Source organism: Cupressus sempervirens, chromosome 4 (assembly GCF_028749045.1).
Source record: "Cupressus sempervirens isolate cs-2001-9-10 chromosome 4, ASM2874904v1, whole genome shotgun sequence".
Taxonomy (NCBI): domain Eukaryota; kingdom Viridiplantae; phylum Streptophyta; class Pinopsida; order Cupressales; family Cupressaceae; genus Cupressus; species Cupressus sempervirens.
Genome location: NC_143121.1, coordinates 244568752 through 244584636, shown reverse-complemented (window position 1 = coordinate 244584636; position 15885 = coordinate 244568752).

The window sequence follows — 15885 nt, the reverse complement described above, 5'->3', positions numbered from 1 at the left end:
CAGCTTCAGAAAGATCTCAAGAAGATGGCGATGCATTCATCGTAGCTTTGGCAGCCCATGCATCTGATGATGTATGGTTGGTTGACTCGAGTGTATCTTTTCACATGACCTCTCATCAAAATTGGTTCTCAAAATATGAAGAGTTCAATGGTGGAAAGGTGTACTTGGGTGATGATTCTCACCTAAAGATAGTTGGACATGGAAGGGTCACTATCAAATTTCCTGATGGATGAGTAAAGGGAATCAATGGAGTTATTCACATTCTAGGTTTGGCACAAAACCTATTATCTGTAAGTATGATGAATGATGTAGGTGTGCAAGTTTTTTTTTCGAAAGAAGGATGCAAGATGATGAGAGGATCGATAGTTCTTGCAAAGGGTACTAGGAGAGGTACCTTATTTCAGCTAGATGCATGTATTCCTCTATGTAATAGTTCTTCATCCTCACCATCTGAATGAGCAGTGAAGAATACTATGGTTATTGGTTTCGATGGCAATGCAAACACTTTGGAAGGTAAGCTTCCTACAGAAAAGACAATGTTGTGGTCTTTGAGATTTGGTCACATTGATGAAAAGGGTCTCAGAACCCTAAAAAATAAAAATCTCGCTGAGGGGTTAAATGATTGCAATCTTGAGTTTGATTTCTGTGAACATTGTGTCTATGGTAAACAAAATCATGTTCAATTTTACTCTAGTTCTCACAAATCTTTTAAATTTTTGGATCTTATTCATTCTGATGTATTTGGTCCTATAAAAGTTCCTTCAATCTCCATGTCTATATTTTTTGTATCTTTCATAGAAGATTACAGTAGAAGGACATGGAATTATTTCCTTAAAAGTAAGACACAAGTCTTTAGTTGATTCAAGGAATTTAAAGCCTTTGTAGAGAATCAGACAAGCGAGAAGATTAAGTGTGTGAGAACTGACAATGGTGGTGAGTTTTGCTCAGCAGAGTTTGAATAATTCTATAAAGAACAAGGTATTGAGAGGCATAAGACAACTCCTTATACCCCATAGCAAAATGGAGTTGCAGAGAGAATGAACAAGACACTGATGGAGAAGGCTAGGAGTATGGTTAGTGGAGCTGGCTTAGAACAAAGGTTTTGGGCCAAAGCTATGGCCACTGCTTGATATCTGGTTAACAGATCTCCTACATCAACCCTTGTTGGTAAGGCACCCATGGAGGTGTGGTCTGGTAAGAAGCCTTCAATCAGACATCTTCGTGTTTTTGGTTGTGAAGCTTATGCACATGTTCCAATGGAGAAAAGATCTAAGTTGGAAAACAAAGCTGTTAAATGTATTTTCATCGGGTACAGTGCTAGTGTGAAAGGATACAAGCTTTGGGATCTTGTGACTAGTAAGGTGTTGTATAGTAGAAATGTTATTTTTAGAGAGCTAACATCTTCTCCTATTGTGTTACAACCAGATGAAAAAGAAAAGAAAAAGATGTTGTTCAGTTGCCTCCTACCCCTGAGAAGACTGAACAAAGAGACCATGTTGGGTCTAATGATGAGGAGAGCTCTAGCAGCTCTGATAGTTCAGAAGAAGAGGAAGAACAACCTCGACCTCAGCCCTTGAGGAGATCCACAAGAGAAAGAAAGCAACTAGAAAGGTTTGGTTATTCTATGTTAGATTCCAGTTGTGCTTTTTCTTTGATTACTAACACTGATGAGCCTAGATTTGTGAAAGAGGCTTTGGGCATGGAAGATGCAGGTTCTTGGATTAAGGCTATGGATAATGAGATGGCTTCATTAGAGAAAAAAAAAACTTGGGACCTTGTACCTTTTCCTAAAGGGAGAAAATCTGTTGGCTGTAAGTGGGTGTTCAAGAAGAAATTTTGTGTAGATGGCAGTGTTGAAAGGTAAAAAGCTAGATTGGTTGCAAAGGGGTATTCACAGGTAGAGGGAATAGATTATGGTGAAATATTCTCTCTTGTTGCAAAGTTGATATCCATTAGATTTCTATTATCTCTTGTTGCATCATATGATTTAGAGATAGAACAGATGGATGTGAAGACAACTTTCCTTCATGGTGATTTGGAGGAAGAGATTTATATGTCATAGCCTGAGCACTACATTGTTAAAGGTAAAGAATCCTTAGTTTGCAGATTAAAGAAATCTCTATATGGTTTGAAGCAATTTCCTAGGATGTGGTACCTTAAGTTTGATGCCTTTGTGTTGTCAATTGGATTTGTAAGATCGAAATCAGATCGTTGTGTTTATTTCAGAATTGAAAATGATCACCTTCTTATTATTGCATTATATGTTGATGATATGTTTTCTGTTTGGGAAGGGTAAGGGTATGATTTCTGATTTTAAATCTCAGTTGTCAGCACAGTTTGAGATGAAAGATCTTGGGACAGCTAGGTACATCTTGGGTATGGAAATTAGTAGAGACAGGTCTAACAGAAAACTTTGGTTGAGTCAGAGTAAGTATGTGAAGTCTGTGTTGGACAGGTTCAGCATGGTAGATTGTAGACCACTATGTGTTCTATTTCTATGGGAACAAAGTTATCTGTAGATGATTGTCCAAAATCTCCTAGTGAGATGGAGGACATGAGTAGAGTACCTTATGCTAGTGCAGTTGGCAGACTTATGTATGTTATAGTTTGTACTAGACCAGACATTGCCTAAGCAGTGGGAGTCCTGAGTTAGTTTATGGCTAATCCTAGATGAGTACATTGGGATGTAGTTAAGCGAGTATTCAGATATTTGAGGGGTACATCAGATTACTCCATATGTTATCACGGTAACTCTTCTAGATCTTCGCATTCAGTTTGTATTCATGGGTTTGTGGATTTAGATTGGGCAGGTGATATTGACCGCAGGAGATCCACCAGTGCTTATGTGTTTACTATGTTTGGTGGTGCCATCAATTGGATGAGCAAGCGATAGCCTGTGGTTGCTTTATCCACTACAGAAGCTAAGTACATGGCTGCTACTCATGCTTGTAAGGAAGCCATTTGGCTTAAGATATTGTGTTCTGATGTTGGTGTTGATGCAGAACAGATTACTATTTGGTGTGATAGTCAGAGTGCTATTTGCCTTGCAAAGAATCCAACTTTCCATGCCAGAATGAAGCACATTGATGTGCAGTTTCACTTTGTGAGAGATATGGTGGAAAATGGAAAGGTAAATTTGGAGAAGGTAGATACTGTGAAGAATGTTGCAGATAAATTAATGAAACCAGTGGGCATAGACAAGTTCAAATGGTGTTCAGAGTATATGGGCCTTTTGGCCTATACTGGTTAATTCCTGTTATGTTCCTATTGCTCTTACAAGGTGTTCGACAAGTGGGAGAATGTTAGGAATAAGGTGTCTCAACCTTGTATAATTCCTATTCTTATTATTAATTTTTTTGTAAAATGTATTTTTTGCAAATAATATGTAAATGTGAGTGTACATGTCTAGTTGGCATGTAGATCACTTACATGTGTCGGCATCTTGAAGTGTGTGAAGGAGATCATGGCTGAAATAGTTATGACGAATTCCTATGACGCATAAGAGCTATTTAAGGAATGAGCTATGACAGGTGTAAGAGCATCTTATGACATGGGGCCTATTTGGGCACCCAAGAATGAGTGGTTGGTGTGTGTAAGAGAATATGCCAAAAATAGGTTGGTATGATGGATTTCCTTACACTTCTCTTGTGACCGCTATTTTTGGAGGATTCTATGACAAGAGCTATCATTTCCTATTCAAGAGATGGAAGCCCTTTTCTCAGTATTGCATGTACATGTGACATTGTGCATGGTTCTTGGTGGTTGAGCCATGAAAAATTCCCAACTCTTTTGTGGGAATTTTGTTGGGTCTTAAGATGTTTATAAAAGTAGTATTGCATGTTGTAAATGTAAGAGAGATTAGTGTAGGAAGTTGTTTCCACACCTGAGTTTCCTTACAATTGTAAGAAGCAATTATCACATCATCTTATAAAAATCTGTAACCCTAAGCCATTTTTATACAAGTATTTTTCTCGCTTTAGTGTTTAAATTAGTTTCAAATGTCAGCCATAAAATGCTGATAAAATAGCCCCTAAAAAAATCCTCGGGGGCTACGCCCCCAAACTCCCAACAATCATGGCTTGTCAACCCCAACTGTGTTCGGGGCTACCACCCCCGAACCCCCACTTGGGCCCCACCCTAGCCTTGAACCCCGCTGAGGAATTATGGAGTATGAAGAATAGTTCCTTGATCAATCACCACAAACTAACAATTTTATCCCAAAGAATTTAGTAGGTTGCCCTAGTATAAGCAATTATAAATTGTGCATTTGTGTGATAATATGCATATTCGAAAGAATGTAATAGAGATACTATGGAAAATATTGGATGGAAGGTATGACAATGAAAATTTTCCAAAATTTCTAGCACAACATTCATGATTTGAATCATGCAATGAAAAATATCATTGAATCAAATAGTAATGGAGAACTGATTAATGCAAGTGCCCTTCTTTGGTTATTAACGAGGTAGAAAAGTAATGCCATAAAAGAAGTCATATAAAAAAATTAATTTCCTACAGGATTTTCTCTGAATATAAGCATTCTCATACCAAAGAAAAGTGAATTTCAGCCATGGTTGAAAACGCATGATTGGCATACCTGTTATCTCTAGAAGTTGCTCTTGTTGGATACAATTGTTAATTGTGTATTGTCCTTGATGTTGCACAAATGTCATATCAGTCATCAGATAGTGTCTACTGAGCTCCCAAGGTTAACAAAGAAAAGCTAATGTTTACTGAGCTCACTCGGTTATCAAAGGAAAAGTGGCAGAGAGTTAGCTTCTACAGAGCTTCCAAGGTTAACAAAGAAAAGCTAATGTTTACTGAGCTCACTCGATTATCAAAGGAAAAGTGGCAGAGAGTTAGCTTCTACCAAGCTCCCAAGGTTAACAAAGAAAAGCTAATGTTTACCAAGCTCACTTAGTTATCAAAGAAAAAGTGGCAGAGAGTTAGCTTCTACTGAGCTCCCAAGGTTAACAAAGAAAAGCTAATGTTTACTGAGCTCACTCGGTTATCAAAGGAAAAGTGGCAAAAAGTTAGCTTTTACCGAGCTCCAAAGGTCAGCAAAGGAAGATTAGTACTAACCGAGTTCACTCGGTCTCCAAAGGATTTTTGCAAGGTTTGCAGTGTTTACCGAGCTTCACTTGGTTAACACTAGAAAACCATGCTGGAGCAGTGGTTACCGAGTTGGGTCGGCCAGCGAATGATTTTATTGTTTTAATATTAAGTTCAATTGTTCCATGTAGCCGACTGATGTAATGATTCTTTTAGTTATTGCAACCTATATTTAAGCTGACTTGATAATCTGAAAGGTATATATATAGATGTTCAAGTTGTGAATTGGTGTGAGAGTGAATATAAGGATAAGGATGACATAAGAAAATATTGAGCGAATTTTGATGAAGGATTAGATATCCTGGAGGAGCTGCAAAGTTGTATTCAATCAGTAAGAATCCAGTAAAAGTAGAAAAGAGATCTGTAATCAGAAAAAGATAAGTTGCATATCATTCAAGTCACCTCATTGTTGCTTTCTAATTATTGTAACAGTGAATCTAGAATCTCTTAATAGAGTTGGTTTAACAGTCATTTTGTAAATCCTCTAACAAGGTGACAGTTCAGTTGAATTGTTCTCAAGACCTCTAACCAGGCCACTCCTAACAGGATGATTAAATCCTCTAACAAGGTCACACCTAATAGTGTGTTTTGTAACCTTTAATAGGGTTGGCTCCTAACAGGGTTCACTTCAGAAGAGTGAAAATTAGTGACTACTTACTTGGTGGTTTTTCCCATATTGGGTTTCCACGTTAAATCTGGTGTCTCTTGTGTTCATTTATTTTAATCTTTGCAAGCATATTAATAACTATGAATGCTAGATAATTAGTAATTAGTTAATCTACCGAGTTACAGTATTCATGTACTATTTATTGAGTATCAGCAACAAGTAAAGACATCTAAGGGATTTATTTTTGGAATTAAATTTTGTGGTAATTGATTCACCCCTCCCCTCTCAGTTACTTCATCTATATTTCCAACAGCTCCTAGATTGGATTCTAACTTAGTCAACTTTGAGTAACATGGAAAAACTCCTAGTTAGTGGGTATACCAAGGTTAAGAGTGAATCTTTGGAGTATAGGCCGGTTCCTTATGATGCTCACCTATTTACTTCTTCAAATTGAAATTAAACTTGAGGGGGAAAGGGATAGAAGGATTACTTGGAAACAAATGTTGAAAGGTAAGCTGAGGTGATACACCAAACATTAATATGAGGATATTGTTGGATTGACACAATGAAACACTATATTTGAAATAAGCACAATATTGATCATTAAAAACTCATACATAAGTATTCCATAAGAAGGAAAGCACTTTAGGCAAGATACTAAAGGGAATGATAACATTCACAGTTAAATATTTGAGATAAATCACAGATTCATGACTTATAACCTATATGAGCACATCCAAAACCTTACTTGAAAATAAAATTGAGACACAGACTCAAGGATTCAAAATAAACCAAAAAAGTTATATCATATCAGTAATTTGAGAAATAGAGACATAATAAGGACTTATGAACTATTCCTTTATTTAGATTTTGAAAGTAATTCCACCACATTCCTCCAGAGTGACTGTAAAGCAAGAATGCAGAAAAGCTATGAAAGACTTAGAAGAGGTCATGTCAACATCAATTTTGCATCCAAATCGGAAGATTCGACTAGCTAGCCTCTATTTCCACATCTTGGAAATCCTTATAAAGAGAAGGATTGCAACCAGCTTCAGATGGGAGGGGCAAATGTCAAAAAGATATTGGAAGAATATATATATATATATATTTTTAGAAAATTACATTTTTACCTCTTTTGTATTCAATCAAAACCCAAGAGGCTATTATGATGTTCACCAGTTGATATTTGTTGCAGGGACTCTTTAACTAATTTTATTTTCCTTTAATCATGAAATTCTCCTAACCGTATTAGCTGGTAGGGCCATGACATCTTTAACTGCTCCCATCACATTCATTTCTTCCTTGGGGCCATTTGAAATATCTAATCCCTTCTCTCCATCTCTCTTCTCTACTTAATCTAGGATCAGATCTTCATATTTCCTTGTTCTAGCTCTACAACTTGAACCTATTATTTTCCACCACCTTTGGTCAAACTCTTAACTGATTGCCTAGTGAGGTCCATATACACAACATTTGAAATTTTGTTGAACCCTTTGAACTCCCGATATCACAATGTTATGGTCTCATGATACTCACTGTATCGCCTCAAGTCATTTTCCTTTGCAGTTGAATGACATCAAATGAATCATACTTTCCTTTATCAATTCATACTCCTTCAAGAACTTAATTTTAGCCCTCTATGTGATCATTAAAAGTTACGATGCTACAAATAGATCCCAGTCGCCCAATCACTATAGTTAAGTCCTTAACACCATTTCAGACTATGATCATGTGACCAACAGAAACACTAACCACATCACAACCTCACAACATATTCTATGACCGATGGGTTCTAGCTACGATGTTGCACCAAGTTTGAATGTTGACTATTTATTGAAATGGTATGAGATCATAGGTTTGCAAATTATACCTTGACTCAACCATTAACCCTTGTGACCAAGTGACAAAGGCATCACCACATCAAAACCTTAACCTCAAGTTATAATTAACTCACTGCGATTCTGCAACAAGGGCATGTGAACTGTTAAAAAATTGGCCCACTGGTACACATGCTAGCTTCTTGTTATGTCTCTTTGGGTAGCCTTCTTTCTTCTTTTTTTAGTGACATAATGATGACCACTAGTCTATCTTTGATCAAATAATTGGAAAGATGCACAATCCTCTCTCTCAAAAGTCAAAATAGGGCCCACAATGCTACGTGTCACCTCTCCATCATTTTGCAAGCTTAACTCATGATTAGCTTTAACCCCTTGCAAACATGTGAACAAGGTCTTTGTATGCTTTCAGCCTTAACCCTAATTCCTTGTTAACTCCAGGCGACCTTGTGATCAGATGAAATTATTGCTTCGCAACTTATATCTTGACCTTAGCATTTAATCTTGCAATTGAGCGACTAGTTGTTTTATTGGTTGCTTTCTTCCTCAGCGCATTATTACAGATTGAAAGTTTAATTGGATCTTTAAGCTTATGATCAAGCAACTAGGCACACACTGCTTTAGAATTTAAACCCATGGTTAATCCTAAATTCTCGTGATTGTGCAGATAAAGCTTTTGCAACATCACCATCTTTAATCATTGGTTAGCTTGACCCTTTGTGACCACATGAACATGAAATTAACCATATGATGACTACATCACATTTCCACCATTTTGAGAGTTAAACCATTACTACTCGCGATCATGCGACCAAGCATGAATCGCAAGGTTACAACTTAAATCTTGAGTACAATTATAAGACATTTGATTTCAAAAGGTTAAAGAAACTTAGGGATAAAGGAGACGAGACATGATTAATTATTTTATGTATCCCTCTCATGATTAATTATTATGTAGGAATTTTAATGAATCAAACATAAGGACGTGAAATATATTATGGCCACTAACCTAGAGGAAAGAGACTAGTCAACATCTTTATCCATTTTTAGCATAGTGATGAAAAATGGTAACAATACCTTCATCAAGGTAAGTGACAATCTTTTGCATTTACAATATACTTATAAATTTGTATTTAGTTTTCAATGTATTATGTTAGAAAAGAATGAAATGATCAGTTGATAATTTTTGCAGTATGTGCTACCCCTATTGCTCCCAGACAACTTTGACAATAATATCAAACAAGTGATATATAATCTTGGAAAATACATGAAGTAAACAATGATATTTTTTCAATATATCAAAGAAGTAATATATTGTAAAGTCTCATATTTATATATTTTTGTGTCTTGAATCCCTTGTAGGTGGTTATTATCTAAAGAAATCCATAAAGAAGATATAAAATATTGGAAGAAAATAATTTGTCGACTAATGTGTGAAATGCAAAAGTGTTTACCTTCAACTTTTTCAATGCACAAGGACACTATCTCATACACCAAGTTGAGGAGATTGAATTATGTTGACTTGTACAACCTAGGTCAATGTGGATGGTTGAGAGACACTTGAAATTTTTGAAGGGTTTGATTCAACAACGAGCACATACCAAGGGTTCTATGGTTGAGGGATATCTGGTATACCAGAAAATGATGTACATTACTCAATATCTTCCTAATCTTGTTGCAAAGACCCATAAAGATTGCATTTGGGATCTTGTCTCCATTAAAAAATTCAAAAGGGAGTACTTGGTGGGGAACGATAGATTTAGGAAAGTGAAAGGTAATAAATTATGAGATTTTATTTTAGTTAATTAATTCTTAATCCTCAAAATAAATTTGTTGTAAGTCATCTATTTACTTTTGTATAGTTGCTAAAGAGTGGGATGCAATGCATTTTTTTATTGCAAACAATCAAGATTGGATGATAGTATGGATTGAATGATGTCAACATTCTGGTCATAGATTAAAATGGGAATCTGTGTCTTCATTGGTTATACAAACTCATTTTAATGGAGATCCTAATGTTATACACAAGGAAATAGATTTAACATATGGTTTAAGAGATCTCCATGTACTTATAAGTTTGTTAATCAACTATATGTTTTTGAACTTGTGGTGCAATAATTTATACATGTTTGACATTATTGTAGGTGAAACACCACAAGGCTATGTTATGCAATGGTTATAAATTTTGCATCAAAAAGTTGGATGACACAAAGATAACTCATGATTTTGGGATAAGTGCAATCTTCCAGGTGACCAATATTTCATCTAGAAATGACTTACATCCTCTAGAGTCTCAAAATCAATACTATGGCATTTTGGTTGATATACTTGACTGTGGCTTTAATTCCTTAAAATTAGTTCTCTTCATCATCAAATGGTAAATACTATGACTCAATCAAAATGATCCTGATAGAATTGTTATTGAGCATGAGAATGGATTTCCAATTATTAATACAATGAGCATATATTTTACTTAGAGGTCCCACCTAAATTGGGTTGGTCACTTTTTGTTAGACATGATTCAAGAGGAAGGTCAATAAAGTATAATGCGATGGAAGAAGAAGATACCAAGGAAGAGGAAGAAGTGGATCACAATTGAAAGTTAGTTGATGATGCTCCTAATGCAAATGATGATGTTGTTGATCACGATGATGATGCTTCTACTAATGAAAATGATGATGATGATGGCGACGATGATGATGATGACCACGATAGTGGTGGTGATGATGTCAATGACTGCAATGATCTTGATGATGAGATGGATGAAGAATAATACCAATGATGGGGGGGTTTGATTATCTAAAATTGAAGGGAGGTTTGATTATCAATTACCTAATTGAAATGTATAGTTATGTGATCAATGCCTATGTTATTTGATATTGAGTTCTTGATAGATAATGATTAATCTGATTTGTCATGTACCTTTTAATGTTTATAATTCATATTTGATGCTAATATTCAATGTAATTTTGAGTATATGTATCATGAATTTTTTAGCTAACATAAGACAATTGATTTACATATGTGAGAACCCATAGCCCTTTCATGAGCATCCCACACAATTTCATGGATCGTCAAGTATAAGTCAATACACTCCATAGAGATTAATGTCTTTTACCATTTGTAAAATATCTCTCTCATTGTCACCTATCTCTCTTATTTCATGAGTGTACGTACTAGGAATAGTTATTTATCAGATTTGACTTTCTCAAGGGAGGAAAATGTAGGAATGGAAGAAGAAAGTGAGACATTTAGTATGTCTAAATCAAGGAGATCGAATCGAGGTTAAAATATCAGAAAGAAATTCAATAAGCACATGAAATTTTTCCTTGCTCAAGGGGTTCATGTTCTTATGATGATGAGAGAGAAGGTGACTCCAATATGTCCTTTAGGTACAAACATCTACAGAAACAAGGGGTCCCTGATGAACTTCCTCCAATAAACATTGATCTTTGTGTTGGAGAGAGAATATATCAAATAACACCATCCTCATTACATGGTTTGGGCCTATTTTCTATGGATGACATAAAGGTCTCTTACAATAAGGTTGATGAATCAATGGAGTATGTTAGACCTTGCTATGATTATAGGAGTTGGATGCGGATTGTAGATATATTAAAAAAAAGTATGTGTAGGTATGCACTCATGAAAAATTATATACAACAAAAAGTCAGTGAACAAAGTAAAAAAATAGCTATATACATTGATGGAAGGCAAAAAGCATTAAGGAATATTGCAGGTTTTATAAATAGTACACAACCTGTGTCAACTAAGAACAAACCCAATTACATATTTGAGGTGCGCAAGGGTAATCATGTATTTGTATGTGTGATAAAATCAATATGTGGAGGCGAAGAGCTTCTTATTGACTACAATTTGAATCACGTAGATGCAAACAAAGCCACTATTATAGATAAGGTGGTACATACTATGCACATTTAAAATAAACTCCAATCAATGAATCCAACACACCATTATTTTTTTTTATTTTTTTGCTAACTTAGAATAATAACACATGTATTTTAACATGTCTCAATGATTTTTTTTGAAATACAAGGCTATAGTATGGATTAACAACCACACGATACAAACGACGATGATGGTTCTCATGGGACTTCTTCTTCCCAATAGGTAAAACTCATTCTTGTTGTATAAATTAGATACAATAAATATGTTAATACATATTTTTTATTATGTTTTATTCTTCACTACTATTTTAGATTGATTTTAAATATAGCACTAATAATATTGTTCTCACAAATGAGTATTGATCAGGAAAAGGGAAAGGAACAAGTAGTCCATGAGGAGTCGCTGGATGAGTTGGATCCATTCATTCTTGATTTTATGTTAGTCGTTGATCGTGTGGTTGCATTGCAAAAGGTCCTTTGTGCACTATCAAGAGCGTTAACTCAATTGGCATCAATTCGACCCCAGACTCCTCAACTATAGATGAGAGAGGATGAGTTGATGCACCTGGTTCAAACTTATACAGTAAGTATTAATGTAGTTTTTAATTATAAGAAAAGTTCAATAATGGTTTTTATAATATAATCTTTTATTTATGTCATTAAATAAAATGCATGTGTTAATTTTACAGAGGATGCAAAAAATTTTAAAGGGTCATGCCCCAAATGCAGATATTGTAGGTGGTTCAAATACATCACATGTTCTATCCTACACTTGTGGTTTGCTCAAACAATGTTTTTTTTTAATAGCTCTAACAATCTTGTTTTTTATGCTCTAACAATCTTATTTTTCAACACCTAGCATTGATCCTATGTTTACTACCCTGCCTGTTACAAGGAACAAAACCATAGAGGTAATGTCGATTGCAATGTCAGCAGCACATAGCATGATTGTACATACAATGACAACACCTATTGGTAAGTAGATTCCTCTTTTTATCTCTCATTTTCACGTGTTTATTTCACTTGAACTATTATTTCTTAGAGGGCATTTTTTTATATTGGATTCATTTTATGCAGGAGGTGATAAGTGTTAAAGTAAGAGTTAATTTAATTTAATTTATTAAATTACCTTTACTCCCTTCTTAGAATTTTACTTTATGCACTTTACATTTCTATTTAATAATTAATTAATTAATATCAAATGCCATTTATCTCTTAGGGTTTACCTTTTAGGTTTTTCAATCTCCTTCTATAAGGATTAATCTTTTGTAAATGTCTCTCATTCTTTCATTCTGATAATACAATTTGCATATTCTCAGAGCAAAACCCTTGCCTCTTCTTTTCTTTTTCTTCTCTATGACAGGTTCTTGCATGTAAGTATTCTTTAAGCTTTGTAGATTTGTATTGCTCAAATCCTTCATGGTATCAAATTTAGATCTATTGTAGCTTGTTCAATATTTGAATAAAAGGAAGAACGAGGGTTTGATAGAACAAATCTAACATTCTTTAGGTATTTTCTATGACAATAGGTGGGTCTATGATTTTTGGAGCACTTTGAGGCCAAACAGACCTCACGGATGGATTAAGAAGGCATCAAAACCCCTATTTTCATATAAAATATGTTGATTTTGCACACTAGAAAAATTTGAGACAATTTTTTTTCTTATTAGGGTCATACAACCCTCGGCACACAATCTGAGGCAAAAAATAAAAAATTGCAAAAAAAATTAAAAAGTGATTTAAAAACCATAGCCGATATTAAAAATACCACTTTAATTTGTCTTTAACCATCGGCGGTCACCACTCTGCTAGCAGTCTCTGCTCCGCCAGCGGCCATCGGTGGTGCCACAATCCTTGCCACCCAAACCTTGTTGTCGCTCTACGTCGATGTCTCTGCTTGCCCGTGCCTGACCACCACCCTCCGCTAGTGTCTTTGCCTACTCCTGCCTAGCTCCACCGGCCCTCCACCAGCCATAACTCAAGCCGCTTGTGATCATGTGGGGGGCTCGAGGGCCAAATTTTTATCCCTTAGCAAGTTTTTTGGGGGTTTCAAATTTTTTTTGCCCTTCCAAAGGCCCTGCTAGTTTTTTGGCTCTAACTTGAGCATACGGGGGTCTTTTTTTGATTCGAAAGAAGTGCCAAAAAGTTGATTTAGAGACGCAAACAATGGTATAGGTATTTTTTGAATTTTTTTCAATTTTGTACCTATTTTTGTGCTTGAAGTCCAATAATGTCTTTGATCTTCTTGGGGCATAACTTGTTCGTTATAGCTCCATTTTTTGATCTAGAAAAAGCATCGAAAAGATCTTCTCCAGCACTTTCTAGATTCTCTATCATTTCACCACTATTTAATACCAATTGTCTATGATACACAACAAAAGCTTATTTCTCTATTCTTGCATACACATGCCTTCTACAAGCTAGGGTTCGGTATTTTTTGCATTGTGGGGGCTGTTTTTCATTACTTTTTATTATAATATCAACATATTAGAAAACTTCAAAATCCTTTCTTAAAAAAATGGCCGAGAACTCTTCTTGTCTAGTACTTCTAAACCCACACAACTACTACACATGGAAGTCTCATATGTAGTAGCTTCTCAGTTCAAAGTGTTTGTGGTCTTGTTTAGCTACAGTGCAACCATTATTTCAATGTCAATATCAGACTTTACAGCACAGGAATAAGATGGATGAAGCCATGGGCTTGATTTTTTTGAGTATTTCATACAACTTATAATTTCATCTTGATGGGTGTTCCACTCCTGAAGAAATGTGGGTCAAGTTTAATGACTTGTTTGGCACCATCAACGAGTTCAGAGCACTTCAAATTGAAGCAAAGCTTACTTCTCTTGTACCCAATGCTTTCCTCTCTATTGAGGACTTTCTTATGAGGTTCAAACAATAAAGAACTTTGTTATAGGGATGTGGGAAAGAGAAGATAGATAAAGAGTGCATCTATCTGATTCTATCAAAGCTTTGAGGAAACTTTCATATTTTCTCTTCTACCTTCCATTCCACTATGGATGCCTTGGGTCCCAGATTTTTCATGCCCACTTTTGAGGTCTTTTGTGATCACTTGACTAGAGAGCAGTCCAAGCTTAAGCAATTGGATACCATCACCAACTCAAAGACACATGCATTGGTTGCTCAGACATCTATAGGGAAGCCAAAATAGGAAACTAAAGCACGAGATAGATTCAATAGGTAGGGAGAGTCCCTCCAAGTCTACTTCTAAATTAGATGCTTGAAAACCCTCTCCTAAGGGTAAATCTTCTAAGTTTGGTGAATCTTCCTCCAAGACTAAGAAGTACACAGGTGATCCTTGTAGTTTTTGTGGCAAGGAAGGTCATCCAGTTTCCAGGTGTTGGAAATGTCTTGAGGCTTTAGAGGAGTCCATGCAGTAGCACAATATTTCTTCTTTGAAGCCACCACCTCCTCATTTAGGGAAAGGACATGTTCTTTCTGCACAAGCATTGTCTTCTATAGCTACTTTGATTCTTGATTCAGGAGCTTCACATCATATGACACACTCACCTGATTTGGTTACCTCACTTTCTCAAAGTGTTACAACACAGATTGCAATTGGTAATTTTACACAACTTTCAGTCATTTGGGAACTATCTCTTTAGAAGGTGGTTCACTAAATGATGTTCTCTTGGTTCCTTCCATTTCTATGAACCTCCTGTCTATCTTTCAAATTTTTCATTTTGGATTTGGAAAGACAATTGAGTTCTCCTCACATGATGTGGTTATTCGAGACCTCCATGATCTTGACTTGGTTGTTGCTTCTAGGAGTGTTGATCTCTAGTCTCACTTATATCAGTTTGATGGCTTTGAGAGCTTCGATTCTATAGGTGTTTCTCTTATTGCTCATGCAAACATAGTGAGAGAACTTTGGCATGAGCATTTTGACCATGTCAACTACATATATCTATAGCAAATAAGTACACAAGAGCTAGTGATTGGGCTACCTCGAATCTCTTGTACAGACAGTGTTTGTCAAGGTTGTGCACTCGAAAAACATTACAGAGATCCATTTCCATAAGGTAGATCCACATGTGTTAAGGCACCATTGGAGTTGATACACATTGATCTTATGCCAATCCCCACTCCATTCTTTTCAAGTGCTCGATATGTGCTTACCTTCATCGATGATTTCTCTAGACGCACATGGGTGTACTTTTTAAAGTACAAGTTTGATGTCTTTGATTCATTTTGAATCTTTAAGACATTTGTGGAGAAGCAATTTGGTCTTTCGATCAGACATATATACATTGACAATGGGGGGAAATATGTGAATCAGTATTTTAGAGATTTTTGCACTGAGCATGGTTTGCAACATTAGTTCATAGTTCCAAATTCCACTCAACAGAATGGGATTGTAGAGAGAAAGAACATTTATAAGTTCTTTGTGTTCAAATAAGGT